This window comes from Netta rufina (assembly GCF_964035555.1).
Source record: "Netta rufina genome assembly, chromosome: 2".
Lineage (NCBI taxonomy): Eukaryota > Metazoa > Chordata > Aves > Anseriformes > Anatidae > Netta > Netta rufina.
The window spans coordinates 63,005,854-63,024,194 of record NC_140124.1 but is presented as its reverse complement, the minus strand read 5'-3'; the positions used below and the strand labels follow the sequence as shown (position 1 = coordinate 63,024,194).

Below are 18,341 nucleotides of genomic sequence, written 5' to 3'. Positions count from 1 at the left end.
TGACTGACAGCAAAGGTGTGGAGAACAGGGGTGTCTGTCTTAATGGGCTCTAGAAATCCTAGTTTAACTCTCTAACATACCAGGAGGCTGAACAGTATCTTTGGCATTTTGTAAGAATGACAAACTCATGTTTTTGTGTCCTGCTGGCATCTCTGTCTTTGTTGGGAATCTCTGTATCTTGCGCCTCTCTGACTGAGATCAAATGTTGATTATAGGGATGTTGGTTGAGAATGAAAAGGGAGGCAGCTGCATTGTGTCAGCATGTTCCAAAGAAGTGCTCTGATACCACCAGACTCAAACGCTATGCGAGAGCTAGTAAGAATGATTGTGCCTACCTTCTAACTGGAGCTGTCTATTAATGAAATTATCTAAATGTCCTTTTTCCACTGCAAAAGGAAGGTGAATCCTTCAGACACAGTGTGGAATAACCTGTGTTGATTTCTTTTTGGTAAGATAGCAGCAATACCTGAAGCCTGGCAAAACAGAAAATGGAAGTCCAAAGTGCCTGCTGTTGTAGCTAGATAACCTAGAGGCTTGTTCTTGTGTAGAATTTCTGACACATTTCTTATTCCAAATGGTACAAAGAAGAGCAAAAGGAGCAATGATGAGATATTCCACTGAAAAGTATAGCAACCTAAAATCAAAGGCTTAAAAGCAATAATCTTTTTTATAAAATACTACTTTATATTCTGTGGTTGTTTAAAACAAACGGATTAATAACTGCCTGTTGCTTACAGGCCTTCTGTCTCAGTAGAAAGAGGATTTGTGTATATAAGTTTCCACAACTTGAATTTGAGTATTATTAGTTATTGAATTATTATTATTAGGGGAACAAAAAAATGTTCTATTTCTGGCAACAGCCCAGATCACCCTAAGAGAAAGTACAGAAATGTTCTTGTCTGTGTTAGATACCACTGTAGTGGTACACAAGGTAGTTTCTTCTCTGATCTGGTAAGTTAGTTATGTTTTAAGTTACTGAAAATCCTGTGGTTTCACCGAGCAACTCTTGAAGGTTGAGCAGGGTAGGCAGTAGGTCCTGCTGCCTCTGTCACTGAAGATGTAGGAGGATGTTGCCCCTTTAACTCTATGGGGCAAATCCAAAACATGTGCCACCAGCCTACTGAGATTTGTGTATGGTGGGTGCAATTGGTGAGATGCTGGTCCAGTATCTTCTTCCTGCTGTAAAGGGGAGGGAATACTAAACTCCCATGACTGTCATTTCTAGCAGTTCAGTAGTTATGTTCTGCCTATCTGAATCTTTTCTTTTAGTCACAAGGAGATTTTTGTGCTCTTTATCCACTTCAAATGGCATGTGGTGGTGATGTGCATTACTCAGCTGATATCCGTCTTAAAGGGATCTGTGAGTAAAGCAAACCATGTTGTTGTGTGGGCTTGTGAAGCACTTCTGGATTTGTGGAGGATTCGATGTTATGTAGTGGTACCCCAAGGTTTACTCATCTGGTTGGTGGCTGACAGCTGCCAGTGCTGATGGCTTTACCGAACCACACAACACCATTTTTAATCCTTACCTGGCAAACAGCTTTGGTTTTCGTGGCATGTTAATATTCTTTCTTCATCCTTTCTGAGTGCTAAGGGTACCTGTTTTTATGCAATGAGTTTTTGCAAACTTAGCAAGTGAAGGTCATGTGGACACAGGGAACATTCAGCCCACACTTTCAGGAGTGAAGGGGAATAAAGCAGGGGCCTTAGAAGATGCAGTAGTTCAGCTGCTGTGAAAAGTTCTCTTTTCTCCTCTCTTTGTATTACCATTTTTCAGTTTCAGTAACTTGATTGTCATGGTAATATATGAAACACCACTTTTCTACAGTTTGCTGTCTACCTGAGTGATGGGATTGTTAATTTTCTTCCTTCCTTGCTTCCTACCCCAAAATCTCCAAAACAAAATCAGAAGCTCCCAATATGGTAACTCTTTATTTAGACCTAGAGATTGCATTTAAAAGCTAATCTGCTTGCTTTCATCTTTAATCATAATCGAAGAGAAGGAGCTTTTTTGTTGAACTTTTGATTAATCTCCATAGATTGTGTATGAGAGGTGGTAGGAGGTCTGTGTGCGCATATGAAGATTTATTTCCTCATCTCCTGCACTTCCTCGCCAAGAGAAGTGAGGTGATTGAATACTTCCCCACTTCAGTTCTTATTCTCAAGGGCTTTTTAAGACATTGACTTTCTTTTGACAATAATACTGTATACTGTGCCATCGTGGTTCCTCAGTCCATGTTCTGGAGATTTCATATAGCTTCTTTCCCTTCCTTTTTTTCTTTATTTTCTTTTAGAGTTTTTTAAAAAATATAAAGGTACTTTGTTCACAGTTGGAAAAATGCAATGATGTTTTAGTGAGACATTTATGATCCCATGCTTTGTCTCTCTGATTCTCATTCATTAAAACAGACACATTTGTCAGGCTTAGCTCTTGCATTAGCAAAACTCCTTGGATCTCTATGGTGATAGTATGATACTGTCAGACCTAAAACCTTTTTTACAGTCTCTCAATATACTCGTAGGTTTCTGAATAGAATAATTCAGTCAGGCAGCTAAGCTTATATTATGTCTGTATAACATTTTAAGACATGCATAATTCATGTCTGGTGAGTTTTCTAGAGAAATTAAGATGCAATAGGGTAGACAGATGTGCAAGTGGCAACAATTCCATTTGAAACCTTTTTGTTTTCCTTTGAGTCTGCAGTTGATCAAAGGACACGTTCAAGCTCTTTCCTCACAATCATATATGAACAGACAGCATGGTTTATGACTTTAGAAATGTAAAGCTTGGAGACAGGATTATATAATCTATGTTTTATTGCTGCAAAAGAAACCATTGTGTATAGAGGTTGGAGACAGTGATGACTATAAGAAAGCTGAATGGATTTATCTTATACTCTAGCATCTAGAAACTTTCATCACCAACCTGCCCATTTAAATAGGTGTTGGTTTTTCCTCCTGGAGGTCTAGCTATTCTCTGCTCAGCCTGCTCGAGGTAACCAGGCCCTGCTGTTACACAAGCTATGATGTACTGACTGGTTGATTTTTTGTTTAACATGTTTTTAACATGATGGTAAATGGAATTCAAGATACCTGCCCCACTGTAAAATTCCTCCCATGGGGCCAAATTAAAGTACGCTTCTAATGGAAAACTGTGTTGATCACCACTAATTTTGCTTAGGTAAATACCCCTGTGTTGCCCTAATGAAGATTTACATTGAAAGAGGGAACCTGTGTTAGTGATCTTCTTGTAAAATACACCTATTGTATATTGTGAGATGAGGAGACCACAGATGGGAGAACATGCAAGGGAAAAGATTATCCTCATCTCTGTTCCCCAGGTTTGTCTGATGCTTTTATAGGTTTGAAGTTCACCTGCTGATAGGAAGAAGGGCGAGCAAATGGGTTACCTTAATTGCAGGGCCAACCATAGTTTGTCTTGTTAGACCTGAAGGACAATATGAACAATTTGCTAGTTCTGTGCCTAGGGCCATCTTAAAAACAAACAAACAAAACAAAAAGCAAGGAGAATAAGAATTAAAAATACTGCTTCCAGCACCAATATGTAAGAAAAAATGAAATTCCAATTCACCTACTGAGGTTTCGAAGCTGCTTTGTAGAGAATGGGCACAGTTGTAGCTGTTTTTATTAGTCTTTCATTAGTCTATGAGGTAGCTTTAGGTTTTGGGTGGCCCAAAAATGACTAGTCAAAACAAGACACAGTTTATTTTTTCAGCACAAATGAAGCTGAGTAGAAGACACCAAAACTGAAAAACTTTGAAAGTTCTGTGCTGCTTGGTGCTTGAAATCAAAATCTACTGCATTCACTGAAACTGTAGATTTAGGGAATTGGAAAGCAGAGGAAGGCTGGCTAATGATGCCACTGATGCATTTTTCTCATTACTGAGAACTCTATTTTGCCCTCTGACCATGTGTTTGAGATCATTGTAGTATAAAATACGAACTTTTAAATGTTCTGTGAAAATTTGTTTTGTGTTGCTGTAATGAGAAGAAAATTCTCAGAAATGCCCCAAACCCTTTGATTTCAGCACCTTGGCAAAGCTGGCTTTCGTTTCACAGCAGCAGAGCTGCGCACCCTGGAGCAGTCGTGCTTGTGGTATCTGTGTCAGTGATGCACGAAACCTTAGCACTGGGTTCCCTTGCAGGAGAGGGGTCTGCTCTGCGAGGTTATAATATGTGTCTCTGATGGGTATACACAGGGAAACACTGTGTTGTGTGGTAATCAGTATAGTAGATATTGTTCACGGTGGCAGCAGATGCAAACAATAAATGCCCTACGTGAGTCCTGCAATTAAATACCAAAATAAACAGCAAGGCACTTGATAACCACAAAAGATGTTTATTGCTTATGCTTGGACCCTGTGAATATTTTTCCTTGCTCTGTGACAAGATAACAGAAAAGGTAACCAAGCGTAACATAAAAATGAGAAATACCATTTCTTTGCTGGATGGCTGCTCAGAAGTGCCATGCCACAGGTTTCTCAGCTTCTCAGTGTTGTCACACTTTCAGCAGCTAGAGGATGAATAATTGCATAAGGCTGGGTTCAAAGTATGACTAAGTGTTGATGGGCAGGATTTTAAGGAGGGGAACTGTGCAGGTGGTGTTTTGTGTGGAAACAAGTGTGGTGGGCCAGCACCACTGCAGGGTAGGCCAAGTTGGCCATGAGGAAGCAGAGGCCTGTGGGGGTGTTTGGAGAGCATCAGGACAGCAACATGAGGTGGCTGAGGCAGAGGAGCTGTCGCCTGCTTCTCTGGGTCCCCTGCAAACAGGGGATGCTCTAGGGGTAGACTGTTCAAAATGTCCCCCTCACTGCCATCTTGTCCCAGTTTTAGGTGCTAGGCCTTGCCACTCGCAGCAGGCCCAGGAGGAGGAGTGGGTCTCCTCCTGCTCTCAGGTGATCCCCTCCAGCGGCACTAAACAATACCCCTCACTTTTCTCCTCAATAAACCCATTTTACAGGAGGCAAAGGCACACAGACCCCAAGTGCCTTGACAGTGAGGCAACAGCAGGGCCAAAAGCAGAAGCAGGGCGTCTGTGCTGCAGCCTCCTCCATCACCTGTACCACAGCTCCAGCCCTGTAGCAATGCCTGCGTGTGTGTCCTGCTGCTCAATTGAAGACCCATTACCTTAAAGAAGAGAGAAAAATTAGTTCAACCAAAGCCACTTGCAAGTAAAATCCTTTGGTCAGTCTGTGAACCTGTTTGTTACTTGCTTTTCCTTTCAATGATAAAGAGGAATGAAGAGGGTGGTAAATAGCTCTTCCACAGATGTTCTTCAAAGCAGGTGGTGTTTTCTTGTGCGTGTTTCACCAGGCTGAAGCAGATGCATTTCAGTTCCTTTGAGAGCACTGTTGGAAGGCTTCTGTTGGTGTTTTACCTGTGGGAAAGGCTGGGCCAGCAGAATGATTGCAGCTCTCTTAGCTTTATTGCACCTTCCCTTGGCAGTGCTTTGTTTATATCAGACAGGGATACTGCAAATAAATTATTTTCACATAGAGTGAATTCAGTATTCCCCAGGCTTAGGCAGATTAGCGCAAATTAAATTCCACACTTTCACACCTGAGGCCATTAGCACTATATTAGCTCATATTGGAAACAGTTAATTGCCATAAATATATCGTGTCAATAATTGTGTAATGCATGAATTTATCAAAAACATTTTTTAGAGCAAGATGTTTTGCAAGTCTGCTGCGTATCTTATGCAGAAAATGTGACTGTATTTGCAGGGTGATATTTTTCAATTATAAAAAGGAATCTCCTAGCAAAGCATAATTAGGGACAGGAAGGTTGTCAGGTCTATTGCATTAGTAATCACTTGCTTAAGATGAGTCTGTTTTAAGCCGTGCAGTTTAATACAGCATAGGGAGAGCCTTTTTAAGATCTTTCTCTAGCATTTGGTCAGTGTTTCCTCTGTACTTTTCATGGCCTGGGTATTCTAAGTTTATTCCTTCATCAGCTGCTCATTTGGGAATAGCAGTGTTTCAGCTTCTCCATCTCTGCTCTCTGTACATTCATCCACACCTGTCAGATCTCAAAATGTGTCCCACTGTGTTTGTCAAAGTGAGTTTGTCTGCTGCTTCTGGCTGCATGAACCTTGAGGAGGGGTGTTTAAGACTCTGAAGATACAGTTGTCCATTTACTGAGGGATCTGTCTGTAAAAATCGGATCTAAGTTTAAATATTCATACCCCAAAGGTTGTGACTGTCAAACTCAAAGGAAATGAACAAGTATATTGTGTTTTTAAATGTAGCTAATCACTTCCTTTTGAGATTTTTTTCAGTGTTCATTATCACTGTCAAGAATGCAAATACATTTAAAAAACATTAGAGGTAATTTGTGGAATATAAATTCTTATGCTGGATAATGAAGCGGAAAGGAGAGATGCACTCACCCTTTCTCTGCACTTCATAGCTCATGAGCTGATTTACTAGTTTAAAGATATTTTTTTTTCATTAAAAGTAGTATCTTTACTACTTCCTGTCTTTGCCAGATTGCTTTGCAAGTCTTTAATAGCAGGGTCATATCTTGTTATTATCCTAGCTGAACTATGTTTCTCCAGTGATCACATATACAACAATTTCATGGAGGTAATAGGCTTTAAAAGGAAAAGCATTTTAAAGCTGAAATTTTGTGAATTTATTTTCCAGTATGGAAAAAAAATATATAAAAAGAGATGGATTCTTCAAACAGAAATTAAAGAAATGAAAGGATGTGTGAGCAAAGCACCTCTTATTATTTGGTTAAGAGGAAGGAAAAAAGGAAAAAAAAAAAAAGTAAAATCTATTCCTTGGTCAGAAAGTTTTTTGACTTATCCATTCATCAGTGATGGAAGTCACCCTTGGTTTCAACAGTCAAATCTCTTATTTATGAAAATCTTGTCTTCATTGGTAGAGTGGATTTTATCTCCCTGCTTTCTAATGAAATCTGTGAGTTACTGTAAAACACATGCAGATCTGCTTAACATCCTGTAGATGGCAATTTTTAAAACTGTTGGTACTTAAGATTTTCAAAGTGTTCTTCATTTTCATCTCTGTGAGTGCTGATCAAGCTAATAAACATCTCAACCTTCAAAAATATGATTGAGTGGAAAGCTGGATAACCAGAGGAGAAAAGCTGAGTGTAGGTTATTTGTGCTAACCACTTGTTTTGTGCTCTGTAAGAATGTTTTCCACTGGGAAAGAATTCTTCGCTTGTGTTAGTTGCTGAGATAAATGCTATAACCTAACTGAAACTGTCACCAAAGCAGCATATTTTGTGATATTGCCCCTGTCAGTCTTGACTTAAAGTGTAGATAATAATCAGATCCTGGGAACCACTCTTGTCTCTGTATTTTTATTTCTTCTTTCTAGGATATGTTTTTGTAGTACAGTTAAATCAGAGGTGCATGGCATATGGCTTTTTGCTGCATGAGTTGCTGCTGATGTGAATGTCAGTGGGCATATAATACCAGATTTTCATTTTGTGAATCACAATGCATGGATTTCAGCCCGAGAGCTCCCTAGACTATAGACCTTATTATAGGCAAATAAAAAAGAGAAAGGGGGGGGAGGTGATGTCTCAAAGATTTTGTTTCAGTTGAAATGAGGTTATCGTGACGAAAGATGCAGCTGACAATGAGATTTTTATAGCTTTTCTTAGAGCAGCAGAAGAGCTCATGTTATTGCTGTTTCACTTTAAGTAATTGTAATCTAAATAGCACTGTGGTTGAAAAGAGCAGTAAAAATCTTTCATACGTGTCTCATAAGCAAAGCCAGGGCTTTTTGTTGTTTTTGTCTCATCTGTCCTTACACAAATGCCCTTCCTTGTTTGGAATTTACGTCTCGCGTCTTGATGGAATACGTCAGTCACCATTAAAAAGGCGTTTGCCAATCAGTCTGCTGCATGCTGCCTCTATTTTTAGCAGATGAGGTAACTGGCCGGCATCTGAAAAAACACTCCTGTTACCCAATGTGCCACTGTAAATGGGGAGCGGTTGGCTCGGCTGTGATAGAGGCATTTGGGAGGGGAGGGCTGCTGGGAGAGGGAGCGAGCAGGAGGAGGAGATGGGGTGCGGGTGTGGGTGTGCTCTCTCTCCTTCTCTTGTTTTCTCATCCGTGTCTGTACTGCACACACAGGGCCAACGGGGGAGGTACCTGCCTCTGCTGGTTTTCCTTCGGCTACCAAGGGTACTGGCAGCAGTGAAGATACAACAATTAGTCCTGCACAGGCTGTGTGAAGCTTGCAGGGGCTGGATATACGTCTGTGTCCCTGTAGCTTTGCTGCCATTTGTATACCAAATGTAGTTCTCCTGTCTGGTCATGGCATTGACAGAGAGACTTTGAAAGTCTTTCTGAAGGAAGTGTGAGGTTTTGCCCCACAGAGTTTTGGGGCTCAAGATTTTTAGGAATGGTAGTGAAGCTGATATGTGTGAGCTTGGGTTCTGCCATTTATCCATTCACAGCAAAATAGAGGAAAGTATCTCCATCCTTCTCAAGGCAATATGTCCCATCCTTCTTTGACCTTTCACCTCTACACTATTGATCTGGACAGCCATATGGAAGATGCAGTGGGTTTACTGATGACTTGAAGAGAATTTTTTGATAGGCTCCTACATCATCAAATTTACCGTTACATGTTGGTCATGACAAGCAGAGAAACAAGGCCCCAGGGAATGCATGTGAAAGTTGAGGAATATCACCTTAGAAGATGAGTGCAGGAATGGAGAGAGATTTAGTATGCAAGTATATTAACCCAAACAACACAGACAGGTAAAAAGTCAAAAAACAAACTCTGTGTTATATCCTTGAGAAAGACACTAGTGCAGCTGATTAAAGATCTTGCTGTGTCAGTGGAAGATATTAATGCCATGACCGTGAAACTAAAATGCTTGAGAACCATCCTTGCATCAAGAATGTCAAGTCTGTGTCTGGAAGAATGGAAGTATCTGGGGAAATAGCTTTCACACATGCTTTGAATTTTATGGTAATTTTTCTCTCTAGAGATGTATCTTCAGATTTCAAGCATCAGTTTTCTGTCTCAGAGATAGTGGCTGATCTTTGTTGTGTTGCTGGTATAAGAACCTCAGCAGCAAGGACTTAGAAGTCGCAGTTGTATGCATTTTATGTGGACTAGTAAAGGTGGCCTGGAACTTTTCTGTAGTTGTCACTTAACCAAAGATCCAAAGGAAGCTGCGGATCCCACTGTATCATTATTATGCTGTCAACCTTTTCAGACGCGATTGATCATCCCTTCATAGTGAAAATAACATCTCAAAAGTCACCAAGCAGGAAAATGGAACATCCCTATTTTTGCAAAATCAGATGTGAGATGAAGGATGTAATCTTGTAGCTGTCAAGATTTGCAGATTCCTTCCAAGAACTCTCTTCTATGTAAGTTAGGAATTTAGAAGTTGCTAAAGGTCAGTTTTCTTCCTGGATATATAAATATATATGTATAAATCTAAATTTATCTGATTGCCATGTAACTGATACTTATTCTGCATTTTAAAGTCTGTATGTGTTTGTTTGTCTTTTAAAGCACGTGCATAAACTAGTGACTGGATATTTTTAGGGGGAAAAAAACAACACAACACTGACAAATCTTACTGGATTTCTCTCTAAGTCAAGCTTCCTGTAGCCTCTCTCCCTGGTCAATACCCAGGTCTCCAACAGGATTTATTCCCCAGTCTTTCCTTCTGTCTCTCCCCTTTCCTTGAGAGCAATGGCTTGTCTCTTAAAGCTGTTTCCACCTGACATAAGGAGGGTGTTAATGACTTTTCTCACTTTTTGAAGATGGGGTGTCTGCTGACTACTTTGCACTGCCACATCTCCTGTCGTGAAACCAGAAAAGGCCTGTGGAGGTTGTAGAATATTGGAAGCCAGCCCATGAAGCCAGGGTGGTGTCTACTGGCAGCTGTCCATTTCAGCAGAGGTAGAAATCTGAAAGACAGCATTAAAACCTTAAAGTCAAAATTGCATGCACAGACATGATTCTTATTCCTGAGGATGTAGCTATCAGAACAAAAAAGGCTTCACTCATGAGTAACTGCATAAACACAACATTTTAATAGCAATAACAGAGAACTGAATATGCCTTTATCCATCCTAATTTCACGTAGGTGGTAAGGTTTAATTTACTTAAAGAAAAGAACTATCTCCATGAATCCGTGATATAAACCTCAGGTAGGAAGTATTGTATGTGTGCAGCCTGTAAATGACTTAGGATATATACATGGTCTAAATGGCCCTTTGCTGTCTAAAATCTCAAAGGTACCAGCTAAAGGAAAATCTTTAAACTGGTGGTTCTACTTAGAAAGAAAAGGACAGTCTCTCTATAAAACTTACTTAGTTTTGCATGAGTTAGTTTTTTTTGTTGTTAGTTTGTTTTTATTGGCTTGTTGCTTTTAAGCTGTAGAGAACAGAATGTTTCATAGCTGCTCAATTTGCTTCAGTTATTATAATTTGAAAGAATTTGATGATTCTAATTTCCTTCTCTACGCTTCTTGATTTTAGTACTAGAGTAATACTTCAGTACCTAGTATTGATTTTTACCAAGGCTAGGGCTTTGATATGAATTTCTGCACCACAGCAAGCTGAGGATATGTGATTGTCAATGCAAACAGAGGGCTCAGACTAATTTCATGTTTTGTGCATATAATTGTAGGTCTTTGCTTGTAGGATGGTCCCTGTTTTGATGAGTACCATGAATCAGCAGTGCACCCTGGTGTGATGTATGCTATCTGCATGCTGGGTTCCATTAGCTAAAGCATAGCAAGCAGGTCAAAGTAAGTGACTGTTTCCCCCATTTGGCACTTGAGAGGCAGCATCTGGAGTAGTGTGTCCAGTTTTGTGCCCCAGTAAAGAGGAGAGATTGACCAAACGGAGCCACCTTATCAAGTAGGAAATGGAGAAACGGTAACTCATATCGTTAATCATCACTAAAACTAACACAGATACATACAGCATTAACCAATCTCGTAACATTTTTCTAATGTTAAAGAAAATGCAGAAGATCTACTTTGTGTTAGGTGCACTAGCCAAATGCCACTACTCAAGCTTTCCATATTAACTGTAGTGACCCCTCCGAAGTAGTTTTAGCTTGTAGTTCTGACAGCTGACCTGTTATGACTCAGGTCAAGCTCCTTATACATGTGAGGTTAAAAGTGTTTCCTAAAAAATTTCTTGGTAACAGTTAGATAAGTATATTTTAGTAAATATTTACCATTGGCCACTACTGCAGCTCTGCTAACGTAGTAATATCTAACCAGAGTACCCTGTTCATGTGTTTGAGACCTAATGCTTAGAGAAGCCAACATGTGTAACATTGTAAAATGATGGCTGGCTACTAATGGTCTGGGATTTTTTTTTTTTTGGTAGTTTTGTAATTTTTTTTTTTTTTTTTAAGCTAAACTTCCATTATTTGTAGGATCTAACTATTTGTTCTATGCTGCTCTGCTCTCCGGGGAAGTTTATTTCTTTTGTGCACAGGTTTCTGGCCAAAGGACAGTGCCATCTAAAGAGACAGAACATACAAATGGTTAAAAGGGAGAAAGGAACGGTGATATAAATAATTTTTTAGTTGGATAACAAGAATAGATAAGTGACATTTTGCATCATGTTGCCTGCAGAATCAGTGGTGGAGTTGAGAAATTCATCTGCACCTCACTTGTCAGTGCTTTAAAGACAGGACAACCCTTTCTTCGTTTCTTTTCTCCTGTCCTGATGCACTATTCTGTTAGCAAGAAGACATTTTTCCCTTTTCCCTTTTCCTTTTCCTTTACCTTTTTTTTTTTTTCCTGTGGTGGAAGCACCTTCCACACTTGAGCAAGATTTTCTTCCCTTTGTTTGCATCCTTTAAAGGTTAAAGTAACAAAATGCTTGGATATGGTGTTTGCTACATTTTTGTTGTAGGTTTCTGAAGTGACAATGCGTTGGACTTGGGACAGTAATGAGAAAGGATAAGTTAAAAAGGAAGAGATGGCATTCATACTGTCTTCCTGGTCAGTCTCTTATGTGCAGCTTTAGTAAACAGCAAACATAAGAGAGCAAGGACAAGAGAACTGGAACTATCAGAAACTGAAATTTTGGTTAAAATTTTTCTATCTTTAAATAACAAGGAAGGCTATAGTCATAAATGATGAATTTAATAGTCAAGCAGCATTTGTCAGTTTGTACATACACAACCACAGCACACACTGTGCTTGCTGTGATGATGAAGATAAACTGGGACAAGCTGTACTCACAGCAAGCCTAGTACTGCAGCTGGCTTTGGGCAGGCTCCTGCAGCTGTCACAGATGTTACAGGTGCTCTGGATTGGGTGCAAGATCCATGTGCGAGTCTGGATCTAGGATCCAGACTTGGATCTAGAAGCAGGTACCTTCACACTGCCTGGCTTCGGTACAAGCAGCGGTGCTGTTACTGCCAAGGAGAGACAGTGCCCCAGCCTTTTCCCAAAACAGTTCCCCACTGCCCAAATTTGAAATCTAGTTTCAATCTGACTCAAAAATAGTAAGCCCCACTAGATAGGACAGCTCAGGTACAGAAAGCAGCCAGATATCACTGTGGGCTGTAGTTCCAACAAAAAAGGTTGTCTACAGTGACAGTATCAAAACAGAGTGATATTGGAAGCTTTGCATCCTACAGAGCAAACCTATTCTGATTAAACTAATAAGTTCAAAATAAGAAGGCTGCAGAGAAGGACCAAGATAACCAGCAAATCGCTTCTATTTTTCTAAGTAGTACAAAGTGCTATTAAAAACGAAATAAATTAAGAGCTGTTAAAAATATATTCAGGAATCAAAGGAAGAAAAGCAGACATAAAAAATGTGCAAGCACCATTAAGCTGTGGAAATTTTCCTTGGACATGTTGCAGTACCTTTTCAAAGCAGCATATGGGGTTTATTCTGGTGACTCTAATTTTAACATGAATGGAAATCACGTGGAATACTCCTGGCATACTGCTTTGAAAATATATCCCTGCACGATTAAGGAAGACTGAAGTCTTTTTAAACCTCTCTCTCTTTTATTTTTTGTTTTTAACAATTCCGAAATGCTTCACAGGAAAGCATTAATGGAATGAGAATGCTACAACCTTGTATAAAGTAGCAATGTAACAGGTAGAAATACTACTGGCTTAGCACTGTAAATATGTTTGTGTTTAATTGCCTGGGAATTGAAGGGAGAAGACACAAAACTTGGAGTTTGTATCCACTTTTGCAATTGCCTCTGCATTGCCTGACCTTTATAAATTTGTCTCTTTGCTTTTGAAGTAATGATTCCACCTACGGTCTTCAAAGGAGCAGGGAGTACACTCATCTGTACTCATCTGTATACTCATCTGCATCCACAAGGATAAAATAACTGGGGGGAGGGAACAGAAAACACCCAGGGCTGTCTATTCCTCTCTCTTTCTACCATTTGCTGCATCAGAACAAGTTAAAGAAAGATCAAGTTCCATCTGTCAGTCTGTCTTCTCCCTCTTACCTGGTGCACCAGCTGAGGGCAGAGCTCTGCCAGAAGCCCACCTTTTCCTCCCTGTGTTGCCTCTCTGCTGCAGCAAGGCTTGTAGTTGATGGGTTCGCTGGTCCTTCAGACCTATGCAGAAATTTGGATCCAAAAAATGCTTTGAAAGAAGTTGAGCATGATACATTGAACACAGTTTTGAAACACAATCTCACATATTTCGACGGACCTGTTAAAAAGCTAGGACTTCAGAAGTCAGTTCAGAAAGCCATGGGACTCCAGTACATCATCCAAAGAAACTTAATTTTTCACTGCAGTTGGGATGTATAGTCTCTTTGGTAGACGTAACGATACCAGCTGTATTTTGGGCAGGAGTGGATATTATCTTGTTTTCTGATATTGTGAAAAGGTTATAGTAAAACAACCTTAGATTCATCAGTATTGGCTTTTTCCCTCCTTAGTTATAAGGGGTAGGGGTGATATAAATAGTATGAGTTTACAAAGTCTGATCTTCTCAGAGGTATAGAAGTGTGACATGAGCCAGCTCACAGCCCAGAAAGTCAACCGTATCCTGGCCGCACCAAAAGAAGTGTGGCCACCAGGTTGAAGGAGGTGATTGCCCTCCTCTGCTCCTCTCTGCTCATGTGAGACCCCACCTGGAGTGCTGTATTCAGTTGTAGGGCCCTCAGCCAAGAAGGACACGGATGTACTAGAGAGAGTCCAGAGAAAGGTCACAAAGATGATCAAGGGGCTAGAGCACCTCCCCTATGAAGACAGGCAGAGGGAGTTGGGGTTGTTCAGCCTAGAGGAGAGAAGGCTCTAGGGAGACCTTACAGTGGCCTTCCTGTATCTAAAGGGGGCCTACAGAAAAGCTGGGGAAGGGATGCTTTGTCAGGGGTGTAGTGATAGGACAAGGAATAATGGTTTTAAACTAGAAGGGTGTAGATTTTGATTAGATATAAGGAAGAAATTCGTTACGGTGAAGGTGGTGAGGCACTGGGACAGGTTGCCCAGAGAAGCTGTGGATGCCCGGTCCCTGGAAATGTTCAAGGCCAGGTTGGATGGAGCATTGAACAGCCTGATCTAGTGGGAAGTGTCTTTGCCCATGGCAGGGCATTGGAATTAGGTGGTCTTTAAGGTCCCTTCTAACCCAAGCCATTCTCTGATTCCATTTTTTAGCATTGGCTTTTATCAGCATGTGTGTGTGTATGTGTATGAAAGGCTGAAAATATTAGCAGCAACAAAACACCCACAAAGCAGTGAGTAAAACTTTCCTAGGAAATTAATGACATAATATTCCTGTAAGTGCTCTTTTAATTTTTGATGTCTGCATCTGCAGTCAAGAATGGCAAAGAACAAAAGACTGAATGATTCTAGCAAGCTGCTTGCTGCTGCACCAATCAAATCATTCATACATCCAGTAGAATAAAAATTCTTGCTGAGTGCTCTCCTGGTGGCAAATGAGCACAGGGTGAACAGCAAAAAGACCTGTAAGTCTAAGAAATCCCATTGTTTTGGGGAACAGGGGTTCAACGTAAAGATGAAGTACGAGGTGGGATTTGCTGGGATTTGTCTCTGGGATGGCAGGCATGGCCATGCTGCGGTATTGATGGCATCTTTAGTAAGTGGATGATTGAGACTGCAGAAACACGCACTCTGCAGATCGATTAGTGAGAGACTCATTAGTGGGAAGGAAGTTATGAGCAGATGCAACAGTCCTGACAAAACGAGCCAGAACACTGATAGAGCTGGGCCTGGTGTGTGGGCTGAATGTGAAGTAGGGTTGCTGGAGGGAGGTTCAGAGAGTCCTTTCCGACAGCAGGTCCTTCCTACCCATCTTCAGAGAAAACAGTCTTAACTGATACTTGAAATGTTTTGAAAAGGATAAGGTAGAAAATGTCCATAAAAACATACAGATGAATACAGACACGAACACAGTGAGGGGTATGGACAGACACCTGGTGAACTTCCAAAGATGCAGAGAAAAGAGAAAGTGACTTTTCCTTTCCTAATATATTTTTCCTTTCTTTCCCCTTCCAACTGAGAATGTGAGGTTTATTTTTATAACTTTGGTTTTGTGTGGGCTGCTGCTTTAGGGCTCGAGCATCTCCCCTGATTGTTCGCAATTTCTCATTGCCTCTCTTACTAATAATTATTTATCTTGGTATCACCAAGCCAAAAAAAAGAAAAAGAAAAAATTGCCTGCCTTTTCTCCTTTTCAGAAAGCCTTCACCAGTGGTATGTTACATCAGGACGCTGCGTTCACCTGTCCTTCAGACCTGCTGATTTTCCACATGGGGTCTTAATTTGCTTGATTATTATGTGTTGTTTCTCCAGTCATTCTGACAGGGTTGCCACTTTCCAGACTAAAAAATGAGATGCACTAGGCAACAAAAGAGAAAGGGTATTTATGTGAGATTTATTTAAGCAAGAGACTTCATTTAAGCAAGCCTATTTATAAAGCCAGGCTATTTATACTACCCATGGCTGTGAATGGGCGTGTGTGGGCACACTTCTGTTGTGCAAGCACCACGTGTTTGGGGTATGTATATTTGGCTGCATGCTTCCACGTACATGGGGAAGGACTGCAAAAGTGGCTGTTAGTGCCTTTGAGAAGAGGGTGTTTGCAAACCCTAGCTTAACCTTGGGAGGCTCTGAATGCTGCGGAAACAAAGGTGTTCTACCGGGGCTTGGCACAGGAGGGGCAGCAGCTCATTTTGTGAGCTCTGAATTGCCTTGTGGTGGTGTGGAGGGTATCGCTATCCCTAGCTAAAGCTAGCATCCACTTGGTAAATTGCTCTTATCAGAATATACTTGCAAAAAATAACAATGTGGAAAACAGTCCTAACTGTTTTCAGTTTACGTGAGCATTATTTTCCCTTTCATGCACGTGTGAGGTGGAAGCAGATGGAGTTTGTTCTTCACAAGAAAGTGTGTTGGGTGCTTGCTGAACCTGGAGATTAGACTTGTGTTTTCTTCTCATTAAGGACAGTTTTGGCAATCCCTTTGTGCACCTGCAGGGCCTTCTGACACCCTTCCATGTGAGTCTGCAATGCAAAAGTAGTGTGCAATGAATAGGATACATGGTGGCCAGGCCCCCACCAACAGCTCTTAAAATAATGATTGTGAGGTCTTTGAACAGCAGCTGAGAAGGTGAACCAGGGCAGAGAGAATTTTAATCGAACTGTTTACAGTACACTCTTTTTTGAAACATCATCAACCAGCATTGTCATTCGGTTCTTAATGTGCATAATCACACTGGCACAGTTCCTCTAAAGGCAGTGTGTCTGGGTGTTATTCCTAAATAACACAGAGCAGAAGCTTTTGAAATTAAAACACACATGTAGAAAATTCTCCTGAATAAAAATCCTAATTTCTTTTTCCAGAGTGTCTAGACAAGTGTATACAGGGCTTTTAGAAATCCAGAGATGTTCACTAATGTCATTGCGCCATTCCTAAAGTTGTGTGCAGGTCTCACAGTACTAACCTCTTCTCCATGAGCAAAAGGGAGCATGAATTGTGTGAACAGATTTTACCTTCCCGTGAAGCAGATGCCCTGATACATGGACTGCTGCAGTCAGTGGGGTAACTAATCTCCTGTTTAAGTAGTTTCTAAGTACCTGTTTGTTATTGAAGTATTAAAAAAATCATATATGACTATTTAAAAGGTGAACCATGACATCATCAGAGTACATTCAGATACCTGAGTTGGATAATTTTTTGCTTTTTTTTTGTCCTTCCTATTGTTCTCTGATTTTATTAAAAGATGAAAAGTAAAATAAATCGTTCTGTTGTCAACTTATATGATCAAGCAGAGATTTAATCAGCATCTTCTGGAAAAGTATAATGCCCTAATGAATAAGATGGAAGGGAGCATGCTTGCGTGTAAGAGAGGCAAGACCAAATCTGTATGTGGCATGCTCCATTTCAGCAGAGGTGGTAGCACAATGTTCATTTCTCAGTTCCCACCCTGCGGAGAGGAAGCATTAAAGGAAAGTCTCAGTTTGGATTGCAGATAAATCCAGCTTGTGTCTCTTGTCTGGCAGGCTCTGCAAAGCAAGTGCTGGAGAAGTAGTTAAACGTAGAAGAATATTGTGGGTATAACGATTGAGTGAAATGAAATTGTTCTGTCCTGGTCATGTGTACTCCTCACCAAGTGAGTGAATGAAAGAACTGAGATTAAGATGACATGATGGAAAGTTCTCTCAGCAAAGTGTCAAAGGATTTTTGATACAAACAAACAAGCGCTTGAACAAAATGGGAGAGGATGAAGCAGGGAAATGCTAACCCCAATGTGATAGACTAGGCAGAGAGCACTCTCATAGGGTAAATATATAGGAATTTTAAAAATAGAACAAGGTAATAATTGTGGCCTTTGCAGTTGTGTACTTGGAGGGCTGTGTAAGGAATCTTGAAGTTCACAGAATCACAGAATCACAGAATTTCTAGGTTGGAAGAGACCTCAAGGTCATCGAGTCCAACCTCCAACCTAACGCTAACAGCCCTCCACTAAACCATATCCCTAAGCTCTACATCTAAACGTCTTTTGAAGACTTCCAGGGATGGTGACTCCACCACTTCCCTGGGCAGCCTGTTCCAATGTCTAACAACCCTTTCAGTGAAGAAATTCTTCCTAACATCTAACCTAAAACTCCCCTGGCTCAACTTAAGCCCATTCCCCCTCGTCCTGTCACCAGGCACGTGGGAGAACAGGCCAACCCCCACCTCGCTACAGCCTCCCTTGAGGTACCTAAAAAGAGCGATAAGGTCACCCCTGAGCCTCCTCTTCTCCAGGCTGAACAAGCCCAGCTCCCTCAGCCGCTCCTCGTAGGACTTGTTCTCCAGGCCCCTCACCAGCTTCGTCGCCCTTCTCTGCACCC

General features: G+C 40.8%; 1 protein-coding gene across 2 annotated transcripts in view; it reads left to right on the top strand.

Annotated features, from left to right (window-relative positions):
* Positions 1-18,341, top strand: part of ELMO1 (engulfment and cell motility 1) — a 332,530-nt gene that overhangs the window by 222,784 nt on the left and 91,405 nt on the right. The window lies entirely within an intron of this gene.